At 48.6% G+C, this 14,515-nt stretch overlaps 1 long non-coding RNA gene across 1 annotated transcript; it reads left to right on the top strand.

Annotated features, from left to right (window-relative positions):
* Nucleotides 1-558: 558 nt before the first annotated feature.
* Nucleotides 559-13,652, top strand: LOC115092840. The gene is made up of 3 exons (XR_003857094.1): nucleotides 559-619; nucleotides 5,082-5,225; nucleotides 12,819-13,652. It is a non-coding gene; the product is annotated as an uncharacterized LOC115092840 (long non-coding RNA).
* The last annotated feature ends 863 nt before the right edge of the window (nucleotides 13,653-14,515 follow it).

Below are 14,515 nucleotides of genomic sequence, written 5' to 3'. Positions count from 1 at the left end.
GAGGAGGGAGGGGGAATGAGAGTGTGTGGGGCCAGAGATGTGCTGGGGGGGGGGAATGAGAGTGTGTGGGGCCAGAGATGTGCTGGGAGGGGGAATGAGAGTGTGTGGGGCCAGAGATGTGCTGGGGGGGGGGGGGGGAATGAGAGTGTGTGGGGCCAGAGATGTGCTGGGAGGGAGGGAGGGGGAATGAGAGTGTGTGGGGCCAGAGATGTGCTGGGGGGGGGAATGAGAGTGTGTGGGGCCAGAGATGTGCTGGGAGGGAGGGAGGGAGGGGGGGAATGAGAGTGTGTGGGGCCAGAGATGTGCTGGGAGGGGGGGGGGGGGGAATGAGTGTGTGGGGGGCCAGAGATTTGCTTGGGGGGGGCGGGGGGGGGGGGTATGAGTATGTGAGGGCATTAACTGCTATAAAAAATAAAATGTTTCAATCTCATGTGTTTTGGGCTTGTTTTTTTGGAAAAAAGTGCTTGTTCGTTCATGAAAACCTGGCAACACTGCCGGAGCCGCACGGGCAGGAAGGAGGAGGCGCTTCAGCTGCGTGCAGAAGAGGAGCAGCGGGCCGGGAAGACTAGGGCCGCTGCAGAGCCCATCCTGTGGCAACCCGTAAAGAAGAGGCCCAGAGGTAAGAGAGAGGTGTGTGCGAGTATGAGATGAGTTGAGAGACTGTGTGTGTTTGCAGAGACAGCATGTGAGAGCCTCTGTGTGTGTGAAAGAGACAGCATGTAAGAGTGAGAGCCTGTGCTTGAGCAAGGCAGCATGTGGGGGTGTGAGAGAGCCTGTGTGTGAAACTCAGACAGCCTGTGCCAGTGAGAGCCTGTGTATGTGTGTGTGAGAGAGAAATGCATGTGAGAATGAGAACCTGACTGTGTGTTTGAGGGAAGAAGACAGGTGGAGAGAAAAGAAATAGAAAAAAAGGCAATATTAAAGGAAATGGCAAAAAATTAGAAAGGGAAGCAGATGTAAAAAAAAAACCATTTTATTTTTTTATAGCAGTTAATGCCCTCACATACTCATACCCCCCTCCCCACCCCCCTACAAGCAAATCTCTGGCCCCCACACTCTTTCCCCCCTCCCTAACCCCTCCTAGCACATCTCTGGTCCCCACACTCTCATTCCCCCCCCTCTGTAACCCCTCCGAGCACATCTATGGCTCCACACACACTGATTCCCCCCTCCCTAACCCCTCCTAGCACATCTCTGGCCCCCACATACTCATTCCTCTCTCCTCAGCCCCCTCCAAGCACATCTCTGGCCCCTCACACACATTCCCACCTCTCTAACCCCTCCGAGCACATCTCTGGCCCCCCACACGCTGATTCCCTCCTCCCAGCACATCTCTGGTCACCACACTCTCATTCCCCCTCTCCGTAACCCCTCCGAGCACATCTCTGGCCCCCCACACTCATTCCCACTTCCCTAACCCCTCCGAGCACATCTCTGGCCCCCCACACACTCATTCCCCAGCCCCCTCCCAGCACATCTCTGGCCCCCACACTCATTCCCACTTCTCTAACCCCTCCAAGCACATCTCTGGCCTCCCACACACTCATTCCCCCTCCCTACATCCTAATTCCTCCCCTCCTGCTACCTGGCTGTAGCTGCACACTCTGGATTCCTTTGCTGTTGCGCTCCAATGCCGTGCTGCTCTTCCCGTTCCGCCCATGTGAGATGCTGTGCAGTGCTGGCTAGGTCTGCCCACAAAATGTGCTCCTGACGTGTGCATCAACAAGGCTTGCAGCTCCTGCTCTGATTGGCTTACTGCTGCAATATAGGGATAGGGTGCGCCTGCTATGGACAGGCTTCATCGCAGCAGCCAATCACTGTAACATGATTCAGAGCACAAGTCCCGCCCAACAAGCCCAAAAAAAACACGACTGGCAGAAAAAATAGCCCAATTAAAAGCAACCCGCGAATCGGAAAAAAAAACCGCGAATGACTACAAAAAGAAGCCCAATCTCGTGGTAAATAAGCGAGGTTGGCAACACTGGTGGCAATAGCAGCAATCAGCGCCTCCCCAATAGCCACGTGGCAGCAGTGGCAGTAATTAGATTAATTGTTTGACTCAGCTGGAGGTGACAAAGTATGAAGTGGGATGTGAAATCAGCTTGATCTGGTGGAGAATTAGGATTGCTGTTACACATGAACTGTATTTGGCAAACATTAAATTAAACTTATTAAAGGGAGCCAGGATAATCAATTGAAGCCTGCAGCTGAGGACTGATTCATTATGACTCATGTAGAAATTAGTGCATTTTCCAGATTAGTCTGCATAACACAATTCTCAACATTCAGCATTATTTCTGCTGCATAGAGTTTTATCTGAGAGGCTCTGAGGTTGTGAGGGAGCCAGTAAGAGTGAGAGCATGAGTGTGTATGAGAAAATCCAGGGGAGTAAGAGTGTGTGTGAGTGGGGGGGGGGGGGGGGGGGGGGGGGAGAGAGTGTCTTACACCCTGAGAGTGTGTCAGTGTCTGTGAGAGGTTATGGTGCATATAAGAGCATGAATGTGTATGTATGTGACAGTATATGTGTGAGAGAGAATGGACATGTGAGTATGTGTGTGAGAGAGAGGATAACCTCCTAATCCTCGACAATATCAGGGTGACTGGAAATCAAGAGCTCCCATGTATGGACAAGCAGGGGCTTTTTAAAATCCTTATTAGTTTTAATTATTGGGTGTTATTTGATATATGTGCTGTTTTGAAATATTTTATTGGTGTTTGGGAAATTATAAAAATGTATATGATTTTAATTAATAGAAATTCTATTTATCAGTAATTTTAAAGTATTCTTTTATTAGTATGGTTTTACTATTATAACTGATGCTTTATGTTTCTTAATTGTATTGTTTTATGAGGAATGGTGGTTCTGTTTATAAATGTCATAATAAATAAATATGCACTAAAATCCAACCCCATCCATAACCCCGCCCCCATGACCAAAGCCCCACCCTCGTCCCCGCCCTCGCCCCGCCCTGCGAGGGCGGGGCGAGGGGTCACCGCAACATGAGGAACTGTATTACGGGGTCACGGCATTAGAAAGGTTGAGAACCACTGATCTAAGGGCTAGATTCATCAAATGATATAGCACTTGCAATCTTAGCACTTCACATAGGTATTACCACACAGTGCTTTAACTTTTTCACACTTTGGGATAATACCATAAATATTACATATGAGAGAGAGAGAGAGAGAGAGAAAAAAAGAGTCCCACCTATCCATAAGGCCCTTCTAGTAGCTATTTATATCTCTACAGGAGGCTCACCTAGTAACTCAAGGTGAGGTTTAGGTAGTAGTGTAAGGGGTTAGGGGTCACTTTGACATGCAGAGTAAGACTTACGAACAGAACAGTACACTCGTGTGAAGATTTGATGTCCTTAGGAGTGAGGAAACTCACACAAAGATGAGATTTGTACAATGTTCTCTTATACAAATCTCATCTTTGTGTGAGTTTCCTCACTCCTAAGGACATCAAATCTTCACAAGTGTACTGTTCTGTTCATTCGTCTCACTCTGCATGTCAAAGTGACCCCTAACCCCTTACACTACTACCTAATCCTCACCTCAAGTTACTAGGTGGGCCTCCTATAGAGGTATAAATACATAACTACTAAAAGGGCCTTATAGCTAGGTGTTCTCTCTCAACTATTTCACTATAGGAGGGCCAGCTAATAACTGGAGGTGAGGTTTAGGGTTTTGTTGCAGTTTTATATGCAGAGACATATGAATAGCACAGTACACCTCAGTGAAGATTTGATGTCATTTGGAGTGAAGAAAGTCTCATAAGATGAGATTTCTCACCCTAGCTTGATAGTACCCTGGTACAGAGTCTAACTGCACTATTGAATATACCTCCAAAGTGAGCCATATAGGTTTATTCAGATAAATTTGCTATCCAGACAGTGAATGAATATGGACATCCTTGGTTTTTTTTTCTTACTTTTGGAATATTTTTATAATTCTCTTTTATGATTAAAATATAGAGTATGTTATGCAGATCAGTAAAACAAACTCTAATGCATTTTGCTTTGTATTTTTTAGACTGCAGAATGAAAGCATGTACACTATATTTCAAAATATGGCAGCAGATTTGGGATTGTGCTAGTATAGTATATGTCTGGCTGTATATTGGTTCTTTGTTGGTGTACATTTATATGTTCTTACATGGCAATCAGGAGCCTTCATTTGCAACTTTCCCACTATTCTTATATCTGCTTCCAACTTACTTTTGTCCAGTCATCCCAGTGAAAGTTCCTTGCCAGGGGCCATATACCGGTAATCATGAAACTCTGAAACCATAAACTCTAAATCCAGCCACTAGGTGTTACCACTGCTTGATAACAATGATTTCCTCTCCCCCTGGGCTGTGAATGCCTGCCTCCACACTAACCCAGGAAGTAAGAGACCTGAGCTGGGAATTAAGCCCAGAAATGCCACAGAGAAGCTGCACTTTTAAACTGTATTATTGACAACCTACAGTATGTTTGTAATACATAACATATCTCTCTCTGAAGTCTTCTCTCTCTCTGGGTTGTGTAACTGAGGTTTTGTTCTGGTAAAAGTATAAATGTCCAAAGGCATTCTGATGCTCTCATCCTAAGGCACTTGATCCCATTAAAAAAAATAAATTTATAAAGATGTAGCAGGTGCTTTTATCTCCCAAGTTACCCTGACTAGAACTTGTTTTCAGGAAGTGCTCACCCTTTTAACAGTAGGATAGTCAAGTGCAAGGTACAAACAATTGAACACCCACACACATAACCAAAATCAATGTGTGTAGTTTTTATTTTAGTGTTAACTTCATTTTTTTTTCTTGTTCATCAATAAAGGATAAAAGCACAATGACAAAGCTAATCTTGTATCCAAAACTGATACAATGAGAAATGGACATAATTTATCACACTTACCAATTAATATTGTTTACAAACTATGTTACCGAACCTTAATGGCACCTGTGTAATTTGATATATTTTAGCATCATTTTTATGTGCCTTACTGTAAACAGTTGTGACGGTATCCATCTTGACAGTATAGAAAAAAGTTAAAATAAATAAATCTTAACAGATGCAATGTTCAACTCTTTACAGGTTCCTATGAAGTTAGTTCCACAGTCGGAGCGGATCTGAGTGGCTGAATCCCTGATCACGAAGAATCTACGTAATGCATTTATAAAACTTGAAGTGTCCAGAGATTCTATAACCTCAATATGCACAGCATAAATGCTCATGCAGGTGAATATCACTGCCCAACGCTTGTTATTCATCCATCCACCTCTAGTATGTCTGGACATAACTGACTAGGGTCCGAATACATCTAGCCCCACATAGGTAAACGGGGGCTCAGTGCTGAGTCGATCTGCTGGCAGATCAACCATCTGTTGTTGTTGAAGATTGCTGCACAATTTGCGACACTTAATGCATTTGTAAATTACAGAGGTGATGCATCGTTTCGCTCCCACAATCCATAATCCCGCGGCTCTGACGGCTCCCTCTGTAAAGTGCCAGCCTTGGAGCTTGACCTGTTCATGGTAGTGTCGCACGAGCAGGGTGGCTATGTGGTGTGGACTAGGAACATCAACAGGGTTCTTCTCACCACAATCTAGCTCTGCATGGGTAAGGCGGCCACCTTTATCAATGAAAGGGTTCAACTTCCGAAGGGTGCTGTCTTTGGGGAAGTTCATACCTCTGCTGATGCATCTACATTCTTGCATATGTTTCCTGTAGTACACAGCGTAAGATGGCACTCTCTGCTTGGGTAAGCTCATTCACCGAGAGGGGCTCTTTGCAAAGGTGCCATCGATGACAGGTCTCCGGCCTGTCATCAGCTGATTGGTGTCTTGAGAGTGTTATATGAATGAGGTGTGCTATTGCTCTCCTTAGTGTTGTCTAACTTGAGAAGTGACAGAAACTGTGAGCTCCCAAATTGCTTTCATGAACAATACTGGTGAGAAGAGTAGTTGTGGTTGGGCGAATATCCGAAGCAGCATCGGGGTCTACAAGATCAAATGAGTGCTCAGGGGACCTGTGCTCTGCTTTCCGGAGAAAATCTGGTCCTGTCAGCCACGCTGTCTTCATTAAGTGGGATGCTGGTACAATTCTTGTAGCGTGATCAGCTGGATTCTGGTTGGTGGGCACAAAGGAAAATGTTGGGATTACTTACCTGGTAATCTCCTTTTCCTTAGTGTATGCAGATGGACTCAAAACAAATGGTATAGTGTGCTCGTGCTAGCAGTTGGAGACGGATCTGACAGCAGCACAGGTACATATACCCCCACAGGAAGTGAAGCAATTCAGTAATCTTCCTTGCAAAGCTGTTATAGCTATATGTGTACTGACCGATCGATTAATCAACAGGATTACCCTGACCAATTGATGGTAGCTGGAGACCGCTAGTGTTCTCAACCCGAAGGCGTCGACACCCGGCAGGGTGGAAGCCCTATTATAAGCAAAACATGGCTTACCGTGAGTAAGCGAATCCCCGTGTATACCAGCAGCCGGGCGGGAGGCCGAGTCCATCTGCATACACTAAGGAAAAGGAGATTACCAGGTAAGTAATCCCAACATTTCCTAGCGTGTAGCAGATGGACTCAAAACAAATGGGATGTACAAAAGCTACTCCCGGACTGGGCAGGAGGCTGCTCGAGGACCGTGTAGGATTGCCCTCGCAAATGCTGTGTCCTCCCTGGCCTGAACGTCCAGACGGTAGAATCTGGAGAAGGTATGGAGGGAGGACCACGTCGCCGCTTTACATATCTCTGCAGGCGACAGCAGCTTAGCTTCTGCCCAAGAGGCTGATTGTGCTCTGGTAGAGTGAGCCTTGACCTGTAGAGGTGGTGGTTTTCCTGCCTTTACGTAGGCTGCCTTGATAACTTCTTTAATCCAGCGGGCGATGGGCGGCCGTGAGGCCGCTTCCCCTTGCTTCTTCCCGCTGTGCAAGACAAACAGGTGGTCCATCTTTCGTACTGCTTCTGACATTTCCAGGTATCTGGACAGCAGTCTGCCGATGTCGAGATGACGTAGTATTCGACCTTCTTCCGATTTCTTCAAACCTTCCGTGGTAGGCAAGGATATGGTTTGGTTGAGGTGAAAGTGTGAGACCACCTTAGGTAAAAAGGAGGGAACTGTGCGAAGATGGATAGCCTCTGGAGTGATTCTGAGAAATGGATCACGACAGGATAGTGCTTGTAGCTCTGAGATGCGGCGTGCTGAACACACAGCCAGCAGGAACACCATCTTCAAGGTCAATAACCGGAGCGACAGGCCTCGAAGGGGCCTGAAGGCTGATCCCGCTAGAAATTCCAACACTAGGTTGAGGTTCCACAAGGGCACTGGCCACTTCAGTGGCGGGCGAATGTGCTTGACTCCTTTCAGGAAACGTGAAACGTCTGGGTGCTGGGCAATGGATTTGCCGTCACGTCTGGGACCGTAGCAAGACAGCGCTGCTACCTGTACCTTGAAGGAGCTGAGGGACAGACCCTTCTGAAGTCCATCTTGTAGAAAGTCCAAGATGAGAGGAATCTTAGCGGCATGTGAATTGGTACCGTGAGAATCGCACCAGGCTTCAAAAACTCTCCAGATCCTGATATATGTAAGTGATGTGGAGAACTTGCGTGCTCGGAGGAGTGTATCTATCACTGGCTCAGAGTATCCCCTTTTCTTCAGTCTAGCCCTCTCAATGGCCAGACCGTAAGAGAGAATTGAGCTGGATCCTCGTGGAGAATGGGGCCTTGCCGTAGCAGGTCCTGGTATGGAGGCAGAGGAAGAGGATTCCCTGCCAGTAGTCTTCTCATGTCTGTGTACCAGGGTCTTCTTGGCCAGTCCGGGGCCACTAGAAGAACTAGGCCTCTGTGTCGCTGAATCCTGAGAACAATGGCGCCCAGCAGGGGCCATGGAGGAAAGGCGTATAGCAGGATCCCCTGAGGCCACGGCTGTACCAGGGCATCGATCCCCTGAGTCCGAGGATCTTGCCTGCGGCTGAAATATCTGGGAACTTGAGCGTTGGACCTGTCTGCTAGTAGGTCCATGGCTGGCATCCCCCATCGATCCACAATTATCTGAAAAACTGTGGGTGACAGTTGCCATTCCCCCGGGTTTAGGCTTTCTCTGCTGAGGAAGTCCGCCGTCGTGTTGTCCTTCCCGGCAATGTGGACGGCGGAGATGTCCTGGAGATTTGCTTCTGCCCAAATCATCAGGGGAGTTATTTCCAGGGACACTTGTTGGCTTCTGGTTCCGCCCTGTCGGTTGATGTATGCCACCGTGGTGGCGTTGTCTGACATCACTCTGACCGCTTTGTTGCGAAGTCTGTAGGCAAATCGCAGGCACGCTAGCCTGACTGCCCGTGCCTCTAGTCGGTTGATATTCCACCTTGACTCTTCTCTGGTCCACCGTCCTTGGGCGGTGAGCTCCTCGCAGTGCACTCCCCATCTGTTCAGGCTGGTATCTGTGGTGAGCAGAATCCAGGTTGGGGAGGACATTCTTGACCCCTGGCTCAAGTGGCCGGGCCGTAACCACCAGCGTAGTTGATTCCGCACTCTGGCTGGTAGAGGCAGGTATATGGTGTAGTCCTGTGATCGTGGACTCCATCGAGATAGAAGGGCGCGTTGCAATGGTCTCATATGAGCCTGCGCCCATGGCACCACCTCCAGAGTGGATGCCATGAGGCCGAGGACTTGTAGATAATCCAGAGCTGTGGGCCGGCTGGCGCTCAGCAGGACCTGCAGATGATTCCGGAGTTTTGACTGTCTCTTGAAGGTCAGGCTGACCTTGTCTTCTTGGGTGTCGAATTGGACCCCTAGGTATTCCAGCAACTGGGATGGCTGTAGGGAACTCTTCTTTATTTTGACTACCCATCCTAGGCTTTCCAGAAGAGCTATAACTCTGTTGGTTGCCCTTGACTCTCCTCCGGTGACTTTGCCCTGATCAGCCAATCGTCCAGGTAGGGATGGACGAGGATTCCTTCCTTCCTGAGTGCCGCTGCCACTACTACTATTGCCTTGGTAAAGATCCGCGGCGCGGTGGCTAACCCGAAGGGTAAAGCCCGGAAGTGGAAGTGCTGATTTAGGACTTTGAAGTGTAAATAGCGCTGGTGATCCCGATGGATTGGGATATGCAGGTAGGCTTCTGACAGATCTAGGGAGGTGAGGAACTCCCCTGGCTGTACTGAGTTCTTGACAGACTGTAGAGTTTCCATGCGAAAGCTGGGGACCCGTAGGTGTCGATTGACTGACCTGAGGTCCAGGACGGGCCTGAAGGTGCCCTCTTTCTTGGGTACTATGAAATAAATGGAATAATGCCCAGAAGTTACCTCTTCCGCAGGTACTGGGATTATGGCTTTTAGGGCCAGGAGCCTCTGTAAGGTCACTTCTAGTGCCGCTGTCTTGAGCGGCGAACAAGGAGATTCCACAAACTTGTTCGGCGGAAGCCGAAAGAAATCCAGGTAATATCCTTCCCGGATGATGGCGAGGACCCACTGGTCCGAAGTGATCTCGACCCACCTGCGGTAGAAGAGGGTTAGCCTGCCCCCTATGGCTGCTACCCTCGGATGGGTCGGCTGATTGTCATTGTGGGGTACGGCCGGGGCCAGAACCCGGGCCGGTTCTCTTCTTGGTGTGCTTAGCCCGAAAGGGCTGATTCCTGGCCTGAGAACGAGGTGCTTGATAGCGAGACCTGTAAGGGTTGAAGCGCTGCGAGTTTCTACCTCTGGATGGTCTGGAAACAGGACGCTGGCTCCTCCTTGACCTGTCTTCTGGTAGACGGGGTAACAGAGAGGCACCCCATTTAGTAGCCCAATTCTCAAGGTCGATGCCGAACAGTAGTGAACCCTTAAAGGGCATTCTTGTGAGTCGAGTCTTGGAGGACGAGTCGGCCGCCCAATTGCGTAGCCAAAGCTGTCTCCTGGCTGCCACTGAGGAGGACACTCCCTTGGCTGCCGTAAGGACGAGGTCGGAGGCTGCGTCTGTGAGAAAAGCGAGAGCCGATTCCATGTCTTATCCTGGGGTGTTGTTTCTTGCCTGTGATAAACAGGAGCGTGTCACCACGGTGCAGCAAGTCACGATTCGAAGAGACATGGCTGCTACCTCAAAAGCTTGTTTCAAAATGGTGTCCATGCGTCGGTCATGTGCATCCTTGAGAGCCGCTCCCCCCTCCACCGGAATGGTGGTGCGTTTCACGATTGCATTAATTATGGCGTCTACCCTGGGGCACGCCAGCAATTCCTTGTCTGTCGGATCTAGAGGGTACATGCCTGACAAGGCCCGACCCCCTTTGAATGAGGCCTCTGGTGCCTTCCATTCCAGCTCGATTAGCTGCTGTGCTGCTTGTAGGAGGGGAAAGTGGTGAGCCGTTTGGCGCAGGCTATCTAGCAGAGGGTTCTGTACAGGGACCCCTGGGGGGTCCTGGCCCGGAATGGCCAGCTCCGATAAGCATTGTGAGACCAGGCCTGGCAGATCTTCTCTCCGAAAGAAGCGTCTCATGGTCCGATATGGTTCTATCTCCGAGGGAAGTTCATTCTCTTCGGGGGGCTCCTCACTTACCTGTGAATAATCCGAATCCCCATGATTGGGGCTGTTGGGTGGTGAGTGGCTGCGCCTAGGTCTCGAGGGTCCAGGGGCTGGATCAACCGGACGGAAAGACCCATCCGAGGAGCAGACTGCATCTGGACAAAGGCGTGAATCCCCTTGAATAATTCCACCCAGGAAAGCGAAGCCAGATCTGGCCGCAGGGGTACCAGGTCTCTCGGATTCCCTGGCTGCTCGCCGCGACCTGCGAAGTCCATTGTGGTCCCCGAGGAACCGCTAGGCTGGGACCGGTCCTGTCCTGCAACTGCCATGGCTTCCTCACATTGAGCGCATAGGGAGTCTGCTTCCTCGCTCTGTGTAGTTCTAAGGTTGCATGCTGAGCAGAGGCTTAGAGCATTCATGCCTGATTCTGGGGGTGCCGGCTCTGCGGACGCAGAGGCATTCTTATGCTCCATTTGCTTTAAGTGCGGTGGCGTCCTACGATGTGCGCCTAACACGGGCGCTCAACAGCATGCGCCTAGAACGAGCGTCTTTAAACAGTGCGCCTATAAACGGGCGTCTTATAACGTGTGCCTATAGTAGGCGTCGTATAAGCAGTGTGCCTATGAACGGGCGTCTTCTAAATGTGCGCCTACAGCGGGCGTCTTAGAAATGTGCGCCTACAGCGGGCGTCTTATGAACGTGCGCCTACAGCGGGCGTCTTATGAACGTGCGCCTATAGCGGGCGTCTTATGAACGTGCGCCTATAGCGGGCGTCTTATGAACGTGCGCCTATAGCGGGCGTCCTAGAAATGTGCAACCTCCCAGGCGGGCGGCCTCGTAGGCAGGCCCAGTCAGTCCACAATTCCTCGGAGACCAAGTAAAGATGTATGCCTTACCTTGTCTTCGGCGCTTCCCGGCTGCGACCCGGGCGGTCTCCGGCTGCGGGGGGAGAGGGGAATACCTTCACCGCCGCGCTTAAGGAAGTGCACCCGCTGCCTCTAGGCCGCGCCCGAACCGCTCGGGGGCCAAGCCGCGCCCGAGCCCTTCTCACTCGGGGGCTGGGTCCCTGCCGCGAACCGGCCACCGGACCGAGGCTCCTACCTCCGAGGGACCACGGAAGTCAGCTCGGGAAACTCAACTGGGTGAGTGACCGCCTGGTATCACCACAGGAGTGCGGGGCTCTTCTTCAGTAGATTTCTTCTATGAATTTAGTAGATAGAATTTGGAAACACGCTCAGCGAGCGTGGGTAGCTCCAAACTGCTTTGGAGACGGAAATTACTAAATTGCTTCACTTCCTGTGGGGGTATATATACCCGTGCTGACGTCAGATCCGTCTCCAACTGCTAGCACGAGCACACTATACCCATTTGTTTTGGGTCCATCTGCTACACGCTAGGAAATGTTATTTATTTATTTATTTTTAACTTTTATATACCGACATTCTTGCATTAAATGCAAATCATGCCGGTTTACAGTGAAACAGAAAAAGTAGGAAAAAATTCCTTAGTCGAATACAATGAAACAGCTTAGTTAACAAAGGAAACATAAAAATACATTTTTACATATACACAAAGGTTTGCACAAAGGGGTGCACAAAGGGGAGAGCCCCTTTGTCGCGCGACGCCTGGTGTTGAGGCTGTCTTAACTGTCCGATGTTAGTGATGTCATGGGGGGGCGGGTCTAATGATCGCAGCACTTACATCGCTGCTTCTTTCCAGTTTCAGGTGAAGATCAAGCTGTTTCTTTCACTTCCCCTCCCATGACTGTGGGGTGAGAAGCGCTGCAGGGTGCTTATTGTTATTGTTGTCTAAATGCTCAGCTAGTTGTTTTTGTACTGTTTTTTCAATCAGTTTAGCAAGTAGGGGTAGGTTTGAGACAGGTCTGTAGTTACTTAGTATATTTGGATCACTGCTTCTTTTCTTTAATATGGGTTTGATTATTGCACCTTTAAGAATATCTGGGTTTGATCCTTCGTTCAGGGAAAGGTTAATTATGTTGGTTATTGTATGGGAAACAGTGTAGTCTAGTTTTTTTATGTCTATGGTAGGAATTGTATCGATTTTATGTGGTGCTGGATTTAAATTTTTTAGCATGGATTCAACTTCGATACTGGATACCTCATCGAATGTGGACCATGGTGTCACATCTCTAGTTTGCATTGTAATTTCCTGTTTTGTTGAATTTGAATTTGGGATTTTTGCTTTTAGGTTTGTTATTTTGTCTATGAAATAGTGTGCTATTTCGTTACATTTATTCTCCTCTGGGATTTGTGTTGTTTCTGTTTTATCTTTAGTCAGGTTTTTTTTTGTTTTTTTTTATTTAAAGATTTTTATTGAAACAACAACATAAAGCAACCTACAGACCGGACCATATAATCAGGAGAACAACATGCTTAAGAAACAGCCCAGATATGAAAACAAAACCGTTATCTGCTGTAGGTTATACATCAAAGGTTTGCAACGAAGTTGTTCACATTGAATTTATATAATCCACCCCACCCCCCACCCCCCATGCTTCTCAGTTACAATGTCAAAATTTGCACAAACATAGTATAAATGGTGTCACACCAGAGAGAATAGATATGCCTATAGGGTTACCCCAAGAGGATTAAAGGAGCCAAAGGATTTCCGCTACACATTCACTATTTAAGTCGGAATACCCAGGGATACACTAGAAAGCCAAGTGTGATAGGGGTGCCAAATTGATGTAAAGCGAGAGACTTTCTTATGTTTAAATGCTGTGATTTTGGATAATAAAAAGATTTTACGCACTCTGTGTTGAATGTCCTCTAACTTGGGAATACTAGTAGCCTTCCATAAATTTAGTCAGGTTTTTAACAATGTTGAATAGTGTTCTAGGGGTGTTAGATTTTTCAATTTTTCGGCTGAAGAATTGTTTTTTGCGTCGAGAATTACTTTTTTGTAGTATGCTAATTGTTTTCTGAAATTAGTCAACCTCTCTGCTGCGAATGGAGCCCGAATGGCAACACCCAGTACTGGAAGTGTTGTTTCCCCACCACAAAGTGGAGATAGTTCCTGGGACCGAGGAAAAACTTGATATGGGTGTATATGTCCTTTAGGTTAAGGGAGCATAGCCAATCCCCTATTTGCAAAACGGGGATCAAGGTGCCCAGGGAAACCATCTTGAACTTTTCTTAGAAACTTGTTCAAAGCCCTCAGATCTAGGATGGGACAGTCCCCTCCTGTTTTGTTTTTTTTTTTGAATCAGGAAGTATCTGGCATAGAATCCCCACCTCTTAGCCCTGGTGGTATGGGCTCAACCGCTCTGGCCATTAAGAGCTCCATTTGTAGTACCACCTGATATGCTACTGGCCCCCAAAATGGGCAAGGAGAGCAATTTGGCAGGACACCCAATAGGTTTAATTAGTACCCCTGGTGGACGATGGACAAAACCCTACTGGTCTGAGGTTACAGTGGGCCACTGGTTTCCCAAAGAAACGCAGCCTGCCCCCAACTGGAGGGTCCAGCACCCCGGGTACAGGCAACTGGCTTATGCTCCCTACGGCTCAGTCAAAACCCCATCTCAAGAGTTGACTGAGGAGCTGGCTGGGCCTTGGAAGCTCTCTGCTGCCTGGAATGGCTGCAGGAGTCTGATGGTGTGTATGGGATTGAGGAGGCAGAGGTTAGTACTTGCTTTGGTGAAAGAAAGACTTCCTGGGCCTCTGCCTCAATGGACTCCTGGATGAGGACGACGGGTCTGGAGTGCTGGTGGAGATTTTTTTTTTTTTTTTTTAGAGTATTTCATGATGGTCTCAGAGTTGGGCCACAGCATCCTATACTATCTCCAAAGAGATTCTCTCCAGTGCATTGCCCGTCAGCAAGTCGTTCCTGTACCTCTGCTCTGAGATCCAAGGCCCGCAGTCATGCCAGTCTGTGGGTACTGACTCCTTCTGCAGAGACCCTTGATGCCGTTTCAAAAATTCTGTAGGTTGGATGGACCAGTTCTCCCACACTCCAAACCGTTGTGCACCAGTGACATAAGGGCATCTTGCTGCTGTTGAG

Source organism: Rhinatrema bivittatum, chromosome 5, assembly GCF_901001135.1.
Source record: "Rhinatrema bivittatum chromosome 5, aRhiBiv1.1, whole genome shotgun sequence".
NCBI classification, from domain to species: domain Eukaryota; kingdom Metazoa; phylum Chordata; class Amphibia; order Gymnophiona; family Rhinatrematidae; genus Rhinatrema; species Rhinatrema bivittatum.
This window is presented reverse-complemented; position numbering and strand designations above follow the sequence as displayed.